Source organism: Pongo abelii, chromosome 5 (genome assembly GCF_028885655.2).
Source record: "Pongo abelii isolate AG06213 chromosome 5, NHGRI_mPonAbe1-v2.0_pri, whole genome shotgun sequence".
Lineage (NCBI taxonomy): Eukaryota > Metazoa > Chordata > Mammalia > Primates > Hominidae > Pongo > Pongo abelii.
The window spans coordinates 78,112,344-78,128,839 of record NC_071990.2 but is presented as its reverse complement, the minus strand read 5'-3'; the positions used below and the strand labels follow the sequence as shown (position 1 = coordinate 78,128,839).

General features: G+C 39.7%; 1 long non-coding RNA gene across 1 annotated transcript; it reads right to left on the bottom strand.

Annotated features, from left to right (window-relative positions):
* Positions 1 to 1,690: 1,690 nt before the first annotated feature.
* On the bottom strand, positions 1,691 to 6,372 carry LOC129059980 (uncharacterized). Its single transcript, XR_008526253.2, has 2 exons — positions 6,247 to 6,372; positions 1,691 to 2,231 (listed from the first exon to the last, which is right to left on the bottom strand). It is a non-coding gene; the product is annotated as an uncharacterized LOC129059980 (long non-coding RNA).
* Between the last annotated feature and the right edge of the window lie 10,124 nt (positions 6,373 to 16,496).

The following is a 16,496-nucleotide window of genomic DNA, read 5'->3' as shown; positions in this document are numbered from 1 at the left end:
AAGCAATAGCAATGGAAACTTCGTTTTGATGTTATGAGGTCTCAAAGGTTGAATACTTTCTGCCACCAACTCTACATAAATCTTTTAATTTTGTTATACTTTTTACATATATATGATGAAATACATATATATTTTCTTTCTAATAGTGCATATTATTGTATCATATTCCATGTGAAAAACCTGTATACAATTTAGAAACTAAAGTATAAATTTTTTTAAAAACCTCCTTTTATTTGTATTTATTTTAAAGCATTAAATTTATTTCTAAATTATTAATAGCTTCATATAGTTCAAAAATCATAATTATACAAAACGTATTCATTAAAAAAATCTAATGGTTGTCCCTGACCCATAATCCTAAATCCTTTATCCCTTTCATAGGTAAAACCTTTAAAAATTGAAATAATTGCAGAATTACAGAAGAGTTGCAAAAATGCTACACATAATTCCTATATACTCTTACCTAGTTTCCCCTTACATTAACATCTGACATGGAATATTGATCACAACTAAGAAATTAACATTGGTAAAATACTGTCTTTCACCAATGACCTTTCCTTTGTTTCAGAATTCAATTCAGGATCGCACGTTGCATTTATGTGACATGTCTCTTTGGTCTTAGCTACTCTGTGACAATTCCTTAGGCTCCCTTATCCATGACCCTGATATTTGGAAGAATACTGATTATTTATTTTGCAGAGTGTCCACCAAATGATTTGTGTGATGTTTTCCCATGTTCAGGCAGTGGTTATGGATTATGTGGTAAGAATAGTACAGAAGTGAAGTACTCTTTGGTAATATCATATAGGGGAAGGAGGCATATCACATAAGTCATTGCTGGTGAGGCTCACATTGATCACTTGACTAAGGTTGTATCTGCTAGCCTCTCCATGGTACATTTACTATTTATCTCTTTGTAGTTCCTAATTATTTTGAGAGAGGCACTTAGAGACTATGCAAATATCCTGTTTCAGAAAATATTTTTTTGTCCACTAATTTTAACATTCATTGCTGGATCTTACCTGGAGCAATTATCCCTTTGAGATTCTAGTAATAATATCATATTTCTATCATTCCTTCTATCTTTATTAATTGTATTTTTTTCTGAAGAGTTGGTATTTTCCTCTATTATTTTATTAATCCATTAATTTATTTGCATTAGTGTAAGCTCATGGATATTATCTGATTATTTTCATTATAATCTAACAATACCATTATTTATTTTCTTATTCAATTTTTTTCAACTTTGACCATTCATATTGGCTTCTTTGTTTTTAAGAGATGGGGTCTCGCTTTGTTGCCCAAGCTGGGCTTGAACTCCTGGGCTTAAGGGATCTTCCCACTTCAGCCTTCTAAGTGCCTGGGACTACAGGTGCACACCATTGTGCCCAGATAGGTTGGTTCCTGTGTGTTTTTTATATGCTCCATTCTTTTCTTTGTTTCCCCTCTTCTATCCCTTATTTTTTAAGTGCTTTCTTTTTTCTGTCATCACAGATACTTCAGACTTCTTCTAAATTTTTCTTACCCTCAGCCTGGAGTCAAGTAGACCTCCAAGGAGCCCTGTCTTTTTAACTGAAAAATAATATTCATAGATCTAAATCTGGATGCCACTGATATTTGTGACTACTGGGGTGCTGCTGCTTTTGGCTTTCTCAGTAGATAGAGATAAAAAATACATATGTATAAAAAGTCATGCTTATACACATCTGTATTTGTTTCCATGTCTACTTATGTAGATAGATGTGTTTTAAAGAAACCACAATTCCACACTGGTAACTAGAACTCCTACACAACATCACGGTTCATTTTCTCCTTCCTTTTTTGTTGTTTGTAACTTCTTTCATTGACGGTGGGAAACCTGGTTCTCATTATATTCTAACATATTTACTTGCTGGCTCAACCCTAATATGCAAATAAAGTAGTTTCAGAATTTCCAGCTCTTTCCCCTGTGAGAAACAAATGTATCAGCTAAAGTTTATGTCTATATATACTTCTTTTTTGTACTTAGCCTTGCATTATTAAGCCAAAGCATTTTCTAAAGTTACGGAGATCATCAACTTTCTTTCCATCTTCTTCATTGAGGTTATCTAATTCATCTGTAGTACAGTTAAATTCACTTGTCACAGTCTTCCTTCTGTCTTTTCCCTCATATTGCTGCAGTTTTTCTGCTCCTTAGCTCAGCTCAGTCCAAGGTCTTGTCACACAACCAGGAAGAATTAGGCACACGGACACTGAAGAGAGAATGGAGTAGAATTTATTAAGCAAAAGGAAAGCTCTCAGCAAAGAGGGGACACAGAGGGTGGTTCCCCTACCCAAAAGTGGGAAAGTCCCTCGTGTGGCTGGGTCTGGGGCCTTTTATGGACTCAGAATGGGGAGTGCATGCTGATTGGTTTGTAAGTATGCAAGAAAGGTTAAAGCAAATACACCACTCAAAGGTGGGCATGACAGTGTAGAAAAACCAATTAGGAAAAGGTAGGTATATGTAAAATAGGAGAAGGGTGGAGACTAATCAGAGGAAAGTACGCCAAATGGGAAGACAAGTTCTTAATCCAATCTGAGGATTTCACCTGTAGCTTGGTTTTCAGGCTTTAAACTGTCTTTGGCTTGGAGGTGGGATTCCACTGAGGACCCTCCCTATCTCTGTAGGCATTTGACTGCCTCCTGCCGCTCTCATTTCCCCCCTCTGAAGAGGTACATCTAACTGTCATTAGAATAGGGATAAAGACTGATCTTAACTGCTTTCTGCTGACAGGGTGCACTGTTTTGTGACCCGCATAATTTAGACCACATATTTACATTTTGAAGACATTTGTATTTTACCAGTTATCTTTCAAACTGCTTTTATTTTTCAAAGATTAAAGTCATATGAACTAAAAGACATTATGGCCTTTATTTTTCCTTCCAAGAATATTTCCTCGAAGTGCTTATTTTCTTTAAACCAATTAATTAAAGCACTTTTTAATATAACCATCACATACATAATACATATACAGACAGAAGAAGATCCAGTATTTATAAGATTTTTCATTCGCCCATCTCTTAAATGGATTATTGGCCTCAGGGTGGAGCCCTTCAAGAAGCAGGGCTAGGAAAGCATGCAGTTTCCAGGGCCTAATAAACAGTAATAGATGGAAGACAAAAACAGATTTGAGAGAGATTTATCCACTTTTAATACCTGGGGTTCCATGAGGAAAACAGAGGTTTTATCTTAAGTTGGGGTCCATAGCACCTTTTCTATTTTTCTCAACGAGTCCCATGATCTCACAAATTATCTTAGGGCCTCTCATGTTTGCACCAAGAATGGCAAGACAAAATGGAGAAAAATAATTCAGTCGACTGAGAAAAAAACCTTTTCCAGAAGAACAAGATCCATGAAGAGAAAAATATAAAGGCCTTTTAAATATACCTATGGCTTAGACGTTTACTTTTAATTAGGCTGAGCCCTCTTTAAGAAAAATCCTTTTAAATCCCTTTTTACCCAACTTTAGTCATGACCAGTGGTCAGTATTTCTGGCTTTCGAACTTTATCAAAAGTAACCTCACAGATGAAACCAACAAGCCTCACTAAGGTTATGACTTAACTGGGAATGCATAAGGTATTTTCAAAGAGGGGGTAAGCAGTTTTTACAAAACCTAGACTCTTTAATGGTAGCTCAGAGAAAGGAAGATTTACAAAAGGAAGCTAGAGGCTGGGCTCCGTGGCTCACGCCTGTAATCCCAGCATTTTAGGAGGCTGAGGTGGGCGGATCACGAGGTCAAGAGATCGAGACCATCCTGGCCAACGTGGTGAAACCCTGTCTCTACTAAAAGTACAAAAAAAAAAAAAAAATTAGCCAAGAGTGGTGGAGCATGCCTGTAGCCCAGCCAATCAGGAGGCTGAGGCAAGAGAATTGCTTTTACCTGGGAGGCAGAGGTTGCAGTAAACTGAGATCACGCCACTGCACTCCAGCCTAGCAACAACATGAGACTCCATCTCAAAAAAAAAAAAAAAAGAAAGGAAGCTAGAAGTTGTTCATGGAGGGGAAGAGAATCAGCAAATGGTAAAAGTTACACAGATATTAACCAGAAAGTATTCATTCCCTAAGCTAGGATTGGACCTGGGGCACCATTGTAAAATGGCAGAGACCAAAAGAAAGTGCTGCCACGTGGTAACAAGGTTAAGCTCCCAAAAATTTAAAACAAGATGGAGACCTGCAGCAAAGTTTGTTACTGACCAGTTTGTCAGGCTGGCTTGAACAGCAGTCTTATGAGGTCCTAGGCCCGCATTCTATCCTAAGGTACCCATCTTTATGACAGAACCATACAGAAAGACACACAAAGCACACCAGATTGGCTGTAGCTTAAGACTAGCCTCACAATTTCTTTTTCCATTAATCAAAACTTTACAGAGAATATAAACAGTGATTTTGTCACCCATTGAACTGATTTGCACAGGGAAAGGGAGGCCAAAAGTCTGACTGGTAAAAAGCTTTTACCCTTTTGCTGGCATGTCAGGCTTCTAGGTTCCCTTCCCCCAAGCTCAATTTTAAGCCAAGCAGTTTAAGGTTTGGGAAAATTAACTTTTCCCAGTTTGGAGGATGCATCCAAGGGGAGTGTCCTGTGGTATGGGGACACGATTACTATCTGCAAAGAGAGGACAGAAGAGGAAAAGGAGAAAGGTGTTTTTTTCAAAGGAGTGTCAGTGATTCAGGAGGCATTTAAGAGAAGTACAGACTGAAGATGATTGGTTACCCATCTGGAAAGAGGGGAACAAGGTGTCCCTAGTTCCTTTCTCTTCCTGGAGTATGTGAGGGAGAGAAAGAAGAGGTGTCCCCCTTTCTTTCTTGCATCCTTATATCCCAGAGTCCTGGTGACCTCAGCAAGGTGCTGCCCATGGGTGCCAATGCAGCTTTCACTCATGTTAACGGGGTGGCCTAGGAGGTGGGAATTATCCACACTCACACACATGCTGCCTTTCCCCCCTGCTGTAGATAACCGTAGAGGTCCCCAGAGCTCATTTATCCGATGGATACTAGCATGACCTCTATCCATGAAACAGGGGCTTGGCTTAATCAACAGGAATTAGTCCTGCTCACCTATGCTGTGCCCCTTGACTTCTGTTGTCATCTTCCTCTGGATCCCTCAGATCCAGTTTTTCTTACTAGGGCTTCAACCCAAAGCATGGAATTGAGTTTGGGGCAAGAAGGTAACTCAGAAGAGTTCATGAACTCATTAAGTCCCAGGTGACCCTTGCCAGATTGCAGCCAGCAGCCGGCAGGGCTGCTCCTTCCCTGCTTCCTTATCATAATTCAAATGCTAATGTAAAGCTGTGGAGGCCAGTACTCCTCAAACGAAAGAGAAAAAAGAGAGTCCCATGAATTGGGGCCCTGGCCTAGTAAAACACCGTTCAAAAGAAAAAAAAACCTCTCACATAGAAAAGCTCCCTGTATTTGCAGGGCTGTGTTAACTCTCGACATGGTGGAGAAGGAAAAAAACAAAAAAAAACAACTTAAGTGCAGGACGGGTAAGGTGCCTGGGGAAGAAACCCTCTTGCACTGTCCAAATTGGTTCCCCCAACAGGAAGAGGAGTTCTTAATTACTGTGCCCTCCTTCTAGTTCAGACTGAGCTGCACTAGGTTAGGAAAGACTCCACGGGTGCGTGGCAGGAGCAGGTGGCGAGCGGGAAACACTGGCCAGCAAGCTGCGTGGGGCCTCTGGCCCCTGAGACCACCCTGGGGCCTGGGCAGTGGCTGCAATACACTCCTGTCCTCCATGGTCATTGGACGTAGCATGTGCACACGGCGGACATGACCATGCGCCTCAGCCGGGAGTGGGGGTAAGTGGGCAGCCACTGCTCACCCATCCATCTGCCTCGTGTGCCTGTGGCCATTAGGGTGGGAGGAGGGATGTGCCTCTAAGAACAGACAGATATCACATTTTTCTGAATCGCATATGTGATGGCTGGGCCAAATGCTCATTCTACCGAGTAATATCTCCGCAGTCTGCAGCAACACCCTTAACATTATAAAAGAAGAGATAGAAGCCATTTCAAACCATGAAAGAAGGAAGAAAAAATACCTTAGAAAAGTCTGGGAGTCTTGGTCAATGCCCTAATGGGTGATCAGGAAGGAAGCCAAGTCTAGGGGCCTTGTGGCAACACTGAGAAGTGGACTCAGCCAGATGCTTTTAGTCGCCCCAGGACTATATTCTGGTCCCACGCAACGGTTAGACCTCCCTGAAGGGAAACAAAGCCGACATCCCTTTTACCTAAAAGAGAGAGAGAGGTGGCAGGGTTGCATCCTGTCTTCTGTAACTGCGCCATTTGTTCTTAATTGGCTCACCCGAGGTTTGGTGCTTCATCTGCCTTCAGAAAAAAGTCTGAGGATGAGAAGCCTTGAAAATGAAAGTGAAAGAGAGTTTGGGTCCATATTTACTCACCCTCCAGGTATCCCTGTACAAGCCACCAAAATGTTGTGGTTTTTCTGCTCCTTAGCTCAGCTAGATCCAAGTTCTTATCTCACAACTAGAAAGAATTAGGTGCCTCGACACTGGGGAGTGAGTGGAGTAGAATTTATTAAGCAAAAGGAAAGCTCTCAGCAAAGAGGGGACATGGGGGATGGTTCCCCTACCCAAAAGCAGGGAAGTCCCCTATGTGGCTGGTTCTGGGGCCTTTTATAAACTCAGAATGGGGAGTGCATGCTGATTGGTTTGTGAATACGCAAAAAAGATTAAAGTGAAGATACCACTCAAAGGTGAGCAGAACAATGTAGAAAAACCAATTGGGAAAGGGTAGGTATATGTAAAATAGGTGAAGGGTGGGGGCCAATCGGAGGAAATTGTGCCAAACGGAAAGACAAGTTCACAATCCAGTCTGAGGATTTAACTTGCAGCTTGGCTTTCAGACTTTAAACTGTCTCCAGCTTGGAGGTGAGGTTTCTCTGGGGACCCGTCCCTATCTCCCTAGGCAATTGACTGCTTCATGCTGCTCTCAATATCTTGATCGATTACTTAAAATTTATATATATATATTTTATATATTAAAATGCGTCGCCATAGTACCATAGAAAGCCATTCCATCATACCAGAAGTCCTGTGCAATTCCACAGATGACTTCACCCCAATCCCAATCGCTGGTAACGCTGTCAACTGTTTTGCTCTCTGTAGTCTTGCCTTTTCCAGAGTGTCATATAAATGGAATTGTACAGTTTTGGATCTGCCCTCTTTGACTTAGAAAAATGCATTCAAGTTTGATCCACACTGTTGCATGAATCAATAGTTCATTCTTTCTTATTGCTGAGTAGTATTCCATTGTATGAATGTACTACAGTTTGTTTTTCATTCATTGGTTGAAAGCCATCTGTGTTGTTTCTAAATTTTGGAAATTATAAATATAGCTACTATAAGCCATGTGCAGTTTTCTGTGTGAACATAAGTTTCATTTCTCTTGGGTAGATAACTTGGAATAGAATCGCTGGATTGTAGATGTACATTTTATTTTATAATAAAGCTGCTAAACTGTTTAGCAAAGTGGCTGTGCCATTTTGCATTCCAACCAACAAGATTTCCAGTTGCTCTGCATATTTGTCAGCATTTAATATTGACAGTATTTGGGGCAGGCATCATAATGGGTGCATAGTGGTATCTTATAGTGACTTAATTTGCATCTACCTGATGGTTAGTTACACTGACATTGTTTCATATGATTTTATGTCATCTATTTACCTTTTTTGATGAAGAATCAATCATTTGAGATGTGCTTTGTGTCTGGCATATATTCTATATTTGTAAGTGTTCCAGCTGCTTTTGAAGAAATATATGTTGTACAATGGTAGAAACAGAATGTTTTCTATGCCATTTAGTTGACCTTGATTAAGTGTATTGTTCAAATCTTTCATGGCCTCATTAAATTTTTGTTTATTTTACCATTTTATTATCTAACAAGAAAATTATGTTCAAAACTAAATCTGATTATGGCCTTGTCTAGTACTCCTTTTAGTCCTATCAAATTTTGTTTTGTGTAGTTTGAAGCTGTGGTCCTAAGATTCTTATGTCTTTCTGCTGAACTTAAATACCTTTATCACTTATTTAGCAATGTAAGAATTTTCTAGCGTTCACTCTGTTTATACTGGACAGCAGCCCTTTGTGCTATTGTGGGCATGTATTTTAATTCTGCATATTTTATAGGACCTGGAAAACATTATTTTTATATTTTTTCATAGGTTTACACTCTCCTTTGCTTTTCATCCCTTCTTGAAATCTCTGCTTTCATTTAGTATCATTTTCATTTAGCCTGAACAACTTCCTTTATTATTTCTTATGGTCCTGTTCTGCTATGAACAAATCCCCCACCTGCTGTTTGGCTGACAACATCTGCATTTCCCACCAATTTTTAGGATATTAATTCACGATATAGAATTATAGGTTGCCAGATTAAAAAAAACTTTTAGCTATGATAAGATGTCATTATATTACCTCCTGACTTCCATAGTTTCTGTCAATAAGTCAACTGCGGGCTTTCTGGTGCTCCTTTGAAAGTAGGTATCTCTTTCTCTAGCAGTTTTATGAATTTTTTAATTTGTCATTAGTTTTTTTTTAATTTTTAATTTTTTTTTTTTTTTTTTACCAGTTTTATCATTATATTCTTAGCTATGGCTTTCTGAGTGTTTATTCTGGCTAGAGTTCTTGGAGTTTCTTCAGTGCTGTTTGTTTGATGTATTCACTATGTCTGTAAATTTTTGGATATTATCTCTCCAAGTACTTTTTCTTTCCCATTCTCTTGCTGTGCATGTATTTTAGATTATCTGACTCAGTCTCACTCTTACATTCTGTTTTTTTCTTTCCACTTTTCTTCTCTCAATGCTTCAGTTTATGCTTTTAAAAATTATTTTGTAATTATTTTCATTACTTTGTGAGGTTACTAATCTTATCTTTTTCTTTGTCTGGTAAACTAATGCTTCCATCCAATAAGTACTTAATATCAGATACTATATGATTTATTTCTAGAGTGCTTATTTGACTTTGTTTTTAAAGATTTCCATTCACTGTTGAACTGTTCTACCTTTCTATCCATTTAGACTATTTTTCTTTATTTTCCTTAGCATATTAATAATAGTTATAGATGCTTCCTGACTTATATGGAGTTACAAACTGATAAAATATCATAACTTGAAAATACATTTAATACACCTAACCTACCAAACCTTGTAGCTTAGCCTAGCCTATCCGCCTTAAACATGCTCGGAACACTTACCGTACCACATGTTGCTAGCTCAGGAAAACATCAAAATTCAAAATTCAAAGTACAGTTTCTACTGAATGGGTATAACTTTCGCACCATTTTAAAGTTGAAAAATTATATGTTGACCCACCATAAGTCAGGGACTGTCTGTATTTTAAAGTCCTTTCATGCTAACTCTAATATCTATATTATGTGTGGATTTATTCCTATTGTTAGGTTTTAAAATTATTGATCAATTTTACTTCCACAATGTATATATCATACTTTTTATTGTAATCAGATATCGTACATACAAGGGCTGTAGAGGCTTCAAATATTATTTTGCCCAGACAGAATTCAATGTTTCCTCTGTCAGGAAGAATGCATGAAGAGCTGACTATATCAACCAGTCAGAGACTGAGCTGAGTCAAAGCTGATTTGTAATTAGACTCAGTCCATCTGTGATTCATCCTGTTCTTTGGGCCTTGCTTTTGATTGACAGCCTGGAAGGTCTCTGTCTCCTCAGTCCTGAAATACTGCAGAGGATTCTTCACTGCTTTCAGAAATTTGAGCTTTACTCTTGTACATTTCCCCCACTGAGCTTCAAAATCTTGCAAATTGCTTGAAGGGAAGACCAGTCATATATTTGACATAGGCTCCTTCTCTCTAGGGGAACTTTTTCTTCTAACCACTCCAAGACTGAAAAAGATTTGATTTGCCTATTAGAATTTCCTTACCCAATCCCCTAGTCTCCTGTTTAGTTGCAACACAGAGCAAATGTCCACATATCACCCCGGCCCCAATAATCATTGAAAGCTCTGCTTCTTTCCCTTTTCCCCAGTACAATCTCTTTGCCTGGACCATGTCCAATCCACAATCTGTTCCCAGAATCAGCAAATACCTTAAGGAAATAAAATAGGCAGTAATCATTTACTCACCTAAAAAATGCATTTCCTTTTGCAGAATTTTAGTTTATCTAATTATTCTTGCTTCCACACTCTTCAAAGTTTTTAAAATATGATTTTTTTACATTTATAGCTTTTTCAGTTGTTTACTTTGGTAATGTTCACCTTTCATGACATCCTGCATTTTACTCAGAAATAGAACCCATTTCTCAGGATTTCTTAAAGTGGATCTGATTCAGATTAGTTTCTAAAATATAATTGAAGCTGCAAGATGTAAAGTCAAAAGGTGTTAATGGCTATGTTTTAACAACATGAGAAAAGCCCGTCTACAGTGAAATAGATGAAAAAAATCTACCTGCAGACAGCAACCAACAGAAAAAGAAGAGAGTTCTGCTTGCGTTCCAGAATGCTGGTTTTTCCCAAGGTGCAGCTGCATTCCTACTTTGTCCAAAACTTGGTGGTTCAATTCCTTTTTTGACTCTAGGGAGCCCCAATCTCCTTGAAATAGATTCCTGTCTTTCGCTTTTAGGTTGATTAAATTGGTTTTCCATCACTTGTAATGAAAGTCTTAGTTAATATTATCATATTATTAAACAGGTCAACACAAATCATAATGTTGTTATTGTCATTCTTTTAGGCTTTTTCTTCTTAATGTTTACTCTAGATTTCCTGGCTCAATTTGCAATAAAGATGATAAATGTGGCATCTTGCTGCATTCAACATGCTTATCTGACATAGTTTCTCATCCATTTCTTATATGTTCAGGGGCCTTGGAAAACATATAGCCAAACATATTAGAACTGTATATTTGGCAAGAAGAAATAAGATCTGAATGAGGCTAGGAGGAGCTCTGCCATACATAAAGTGCAAAAGTTTTAGAACATTGGCACTTAGATTTGTTTTTGCTTACATTCTTGGTGTTTGCCTTGTTCTTAGTAACTGAACATGCTATACCAGGGATTTTTGGCTAATATGTTCTTTAAATAACTTTATTCAAGTAATTGTATCACCAGGGATAGGTCTCTTCATCTTTGATGAGTTCCTGATACATAGGGGGAAAAAGTCAGTTAAGTTCAACACACTAGGAAGAAAGAAAAGCAATTTAATTTGTATAGGTTATTTTTGTAACTGATATTCAAACTAACATGGTTAAATATGGAGCACAGGGGATATTGCTGTATTTAATACATTCCATCCTTACAATTTTTAGAAAGCTTTAATTAATTATTTATTTCAATGTGTATATTTATGGGCCTGGGGAAAGTGTTAATGATAAAGAAAAAGATAATGAGAAGGAAGAGAGAAAAAAAAAGAATGGAAGATAACAGCAAAAATTAAAGCACACCCTGAGTATAATTATGCCAAAACTAATCTGGGTAACAGCTTAGCTTGATTTCTATTTGGGCTGTGGACATCAAACTATGTAGTATATGATCACCTATCAACAGTACTTTTGAAATGATAATTAGCTAGCTACACACAATCACAGTGCCCAGTTTTCTACCTGATTTATACCACAATCACCCCCAACCTCCAATCCCTACCTTCACCCCGACATAAAAATTTGAAGGTGTCTAAATGAATATTACTATGGAGACTTAAATAGCTATGAGCAATGACGTCATCTCACAGGCAGAAGGAAACGAAGTCATGGTCAGGTGAGCAAAATGGGTGGCTATGCTGAGCTGCATGGCCGATCCAGCGTAGAATACTGGTCAATGGTTGTAACTTGAAATTAGAGACTTGAACTTGAAAATTGATTCTATCACTTACCAGCTGTCTGACATTGGCAAAATTACTTCAATTCTCTAAGCCTCAACTTCTTTATCCAGAAAATGAGAATGATAATGACAACTCTGAGTGTTATAAGAAATAAATGTAAGAATGTATGTAGAATACATAGCATATGGCTTAGTACATTGTGCTCAATAAAGGATAATGATTCTTATTCATGAATGACAGGTAAAGAAGCAATAAAGTACCAGAGAGTGATGTCATTTTTCCTGTTTGAAATTAAGAATTTTGCTTTTCTTTGCCAAAATAAGTGTTTTGACTTTTCTTTATTTCTTTGAAAATAAAGACTTTGCATTTCTATTGCTTCATCACTTAGGCTGAAAAACAACTTCGCCATCAAATTGTTTGGTTTGGTTTTTCAAGAGAGACTTCATCTTGAACAGAGCTGCTTAATTACACTGCCAACTTAAAAAAGCAAGTTGTTTCTAAGTTTGGTGGATTTATTGGCATTGTTTTTTCATTCAGATATTTCTCATTGCCAAATCTCACTCTGTCCAAGAAAAAAAAATTCAGCACACCATACTCTATGTAATCTTACTTACATTACTTAATAGTAGCTGTAAGATAGAATTTTTTTTTTGAAGACCTATGTCTTCAGCCAGGAAATATGTGATTAGATTTTAATTGGGAGCTGGCTCTTCTAGTTGGATCTGGGCTATCTTTGAACCAGTAGTAAATTACTTGTTGCAAGTATCTGTTCAAAGTAGCAAAGTGTTTATTCATATGGAGATAAGTATTAAAAATGTCTAAGTTATATATATTTGCTCTAAGTTTTGTTTGCATTCTTCCTTAAATAGAAATATGGCTTACATGATATTTGTATCCATATATAGACACATAGCAGAATTACCAGTTTTTAGGGATTAAGTTACACCAAACTAACATTTAGGGAATAAAGCACCTGCCTTCATTATTTGGTAAGAAAGACCTCAAAATTTCTAATAAAACAGACGGAATGTAAATACCATGACACAAGTATCAGGTCAAAGGCCTAATGTGAGGGCCAATGAATATGAAAAGGGATCTGGGCCTCATATGGTTTGGAAATCCTCAGAATTTGTCCGCAAAAATTACATGTATATCTATGTATGTATATGGTCATTTATCTGAACATTTTCATAGTTTCATCAAGGAAGACACAAAGGATGGTAAGAACCAAGTCACTGGGTGGACCTGATACTTTCATTGCCACCAGTCAGTTCTTTAAGGAATAGTTACTGGAGGAAGTATAAGATAAACCTAGAAATGGGCTACCAGCACACATTAGGATGGTGCACACATGAGCTGGTGGTCTCCTGCTGCCCGTTTCTGAAGTGAATATATATATATATATATATATATATATAGCTGGCCATAGATGGAGGAAGCAGAATTTGAAAGAAGCAACATGACAGGCCTCCACACCAGATTTCTCAAGAAGTGGGATGGTGAGTGTGGGGTTGTATTTTCCTGTATCAAAGGAGAAAAGTGACAGGAGCATGAGTTTTCTAACGTTTCTCTTTCAGCAAAGCAAAGATAAAATCAGGACTTTCTTTGCTCCTGGGCCTGGACCTCTTTCAAGAGTTACTCTCTGGATGGAAGACTCTAGGGATGCTGAAAGCAAGACTCAGTGGCCCCAGGCAAGAGAGCTGGCTAGGGCTGACTAGGGTTAGCTGACTGCCAGCTTACATAGAGTTGAGTTGCAATAAATTCTGTGAGATATCTCTTGTGATTGCTGCAGGCAGAGTATGTTTCCCTTGACAGTGTCCAGTCTGGTTAGCGCTGCACTTTAAACTTCCCAGCCTGCGCCTCGAATTTTGCTGCTGAAGCTGTAGAACTACATCTTTCCAGCATGGGAGAGGGCTCCTCGAGGATTCATTTTTCTTTGGTTCCTTCGCATCCAGCTCACCGCTAGGATCTGGCTTTGTGTCGGCTCACTGACTTCATTTCAGTTCCAGAGTTATTCTCCACTTACTCAGCTTCTGCTAAACGTACACGTGCGTGGAATTGATAAGGGAACCACATTAATTCGCAGTTTTAGTGCCCGGTGTTCAAACGGGAGCTTATTTGTACTCAACTAAGTTTTGCCGCGCTCAGGTAATCCATCTGCACCTTTTCCCTTCCGCTACTGATTCCCTCTCTGCTCCTCCCCTGTCTGCTGAATTTCGCCCAAAACTTGCCTGGAGGTTCCTTCTAGCGCCGCTGGGGACTGCAGAGCTGGCGCTTGGACCTTACCCAGCAGCCCCTACTCCGAAGGGGTGACCCAGGCACAGGCGACTTTACAGGGTCTCTTTCTCTCTTGGGTGTTTCACACACATGCGCCTCTGTGCAAACACCTATGTTTTACGTGTTTTAAAGTGAGAAAGGAATACTTGAAATGCGGAAGTCAGGTTAAGGAAATGGGGTTCTTCACTGAACTCTGCCAAGATCCGGTCAATATGATGGCGATGTGTGTTTATGCAGCTCTTTACCAAAGAGGGTAAAATCAAACTCTGCCTACAAGGGGCGGGTTCCTCTGGGAGTCTGGGACTCTGCGAAGCAGTGGAGGCATGGCTGGAGAAAGCCACAGGTCCCCAAACCGCTAAAGCCAAAAACCGTGTGGGGAACAAGTTTTGTTTTGTTTTTTCTCCTTCCCATGCTCCTGAGCAGAAATTAAAAGAGGAAAGGTCGCATGGAGCTGGTTACATTCCTGTCGGCCTTTCCCCGCTTCCCATCCCTTTAACACTTGTCTCTAATTGTTTCCAGTTCTCCTAGGATAACGGGAAAATTGTTTCCTGGCACCCCGCACTCCCACAGGACACACCCGCAATCGTACACACTTTTGTTCCGTCCTGGCCAAGGCCCCCACCTAGCGGTTTAAACTCTCCGGCTTTGCTTCCCTCTCCTATGGTTTCTAAGTGAGCGCTGCAGTTTGCAAAAATAGTTGTTTATCTAGGTGGATGGGATGGGAGAATGGGAAGGATCCCTTAAAATGTGGTGAAAATGAGGCTTAAGGTTGGTGGAAAATGCTAGGTGCTAGGACTGGAGGAGAAAAAGAGAGAAGGCTGTGCTTTTATCCTCAGGGTGGCTGCTGCAGCCCAGACCGCATCTAGAGGACGTCCTTGAAGAGCTGCCACCTTAGTTAAAGGAGTACCCTCACTCTCAATGCATGCATGTATGTGTGTGTTTTTCTTCAAAACACTTAACACTATAGAAAAGTATAAGTATTAATTATTTACTTGTTCATGTAGTTATTGCCTGTCTCTTCTAGAATGTAAACTGCTGGAAAAGAGGGTCTGAGTCTACACCCACTGGCCTCCATACCTCGGGTGCCTAGAAAAATACTCAGCATAGAGTAGGCACTCTATTTTTTGCCTGCTTGCCTGGTTTAGAGAACCGGGAATTAAGGGAACCTGGGTTTGTGCTTTATTGCCTTGGGTAAAAAGCTCTTTCAAAGGATCTCAATTACTCTTCCTCTAAAACTGGGTAGAGGGATCAGATCAGATAGCCTTAGGTTCTTACACAGAATGATTCTCTTTAAAATATATGTGTGCTTAAACAGATGAATTCAATTACAATGCAGTTTTTATTAGATACACTCTAGGTGCCAAACATGGATCTAGGCTCTAGGAATTCGTAGTGGGGATCATTTAATCCTTCGAGCTGAAAATACCTTGTCCTTTCCTGGAGCTTTTCTTCACACTTTCTGATTTGCATTTCTACCCTACATTTGTTTCTGTTGAGGTTAGAGGAGAAACTGAGGACAGGGGATCCGTCCCTGGTCATGAGACCTAGGTACTGGTATTGCATGCTGCAGCTTATGGCTGACATCCCCACATATTAGTTGAAGGCAAAGGAGACACACAAGATGGTGCTGATGATGGTTCCAGTCCTCCCCGCCCCACCATCCCCCTTTATCCTTGAATTCTGATGACCTCCTTTCTAGGTAGGCTGTTGGAAGGAACATGCTCACTGGCAACTGTTTTCCAGAGGCACTGAAGCACTGAGCAGCTGGAACAGGAGGGTGGAGCAGAAGGTTTAATTTCACATACAGTTGGCTTCTGTTTGTGATAACTTCTACATTTTCGCTGATAGCTTTTTCTTTTTCCCTGTTGACTCTTAGTTGAGTGAAAAACACAAATTTCTAAAACTAGATGAAAAAATAGGTTTTATTGTATCAAGAGTTAAGGACGGCAAAGTACAAAATGCAAACATTGGGCCCTCTACAGCGATATTACTGGTGCCTCCTAACCTGGGTGTGGCCATCAGGGCTGGATATGATTTTAGAGCGGAGAGGTCAGAGACCAAGGCTTCCCCGCCTAACACTGGCCTCCTAGGGTGGGAGTGGTAGGCGGGAGCCTAGGGCCAGACTCCTGGACTAAGCCTGTGACCGTGGCTAAGGACATGGGTCTCACTGGAGGTCAGCGCACCAAGCTCCGATGTCCGTAGAGGCGAGAACAGGACGCCTTCTTCCCCTGGCCAGAAATGCAGCTCCAGGTTGTCAGGGCTGGGAGGGTGGCCCGGGGTGGGAAGCGGGGAGATAGGGCGGTAGGACCCGGCGGGAGCTTCCTTGGCCAGGAAAGGAACGGGGCGGGGGGAAAAGAGGGAGGGAGAGAGAAAAAGGGAAGGTGATGGGGAGCGGG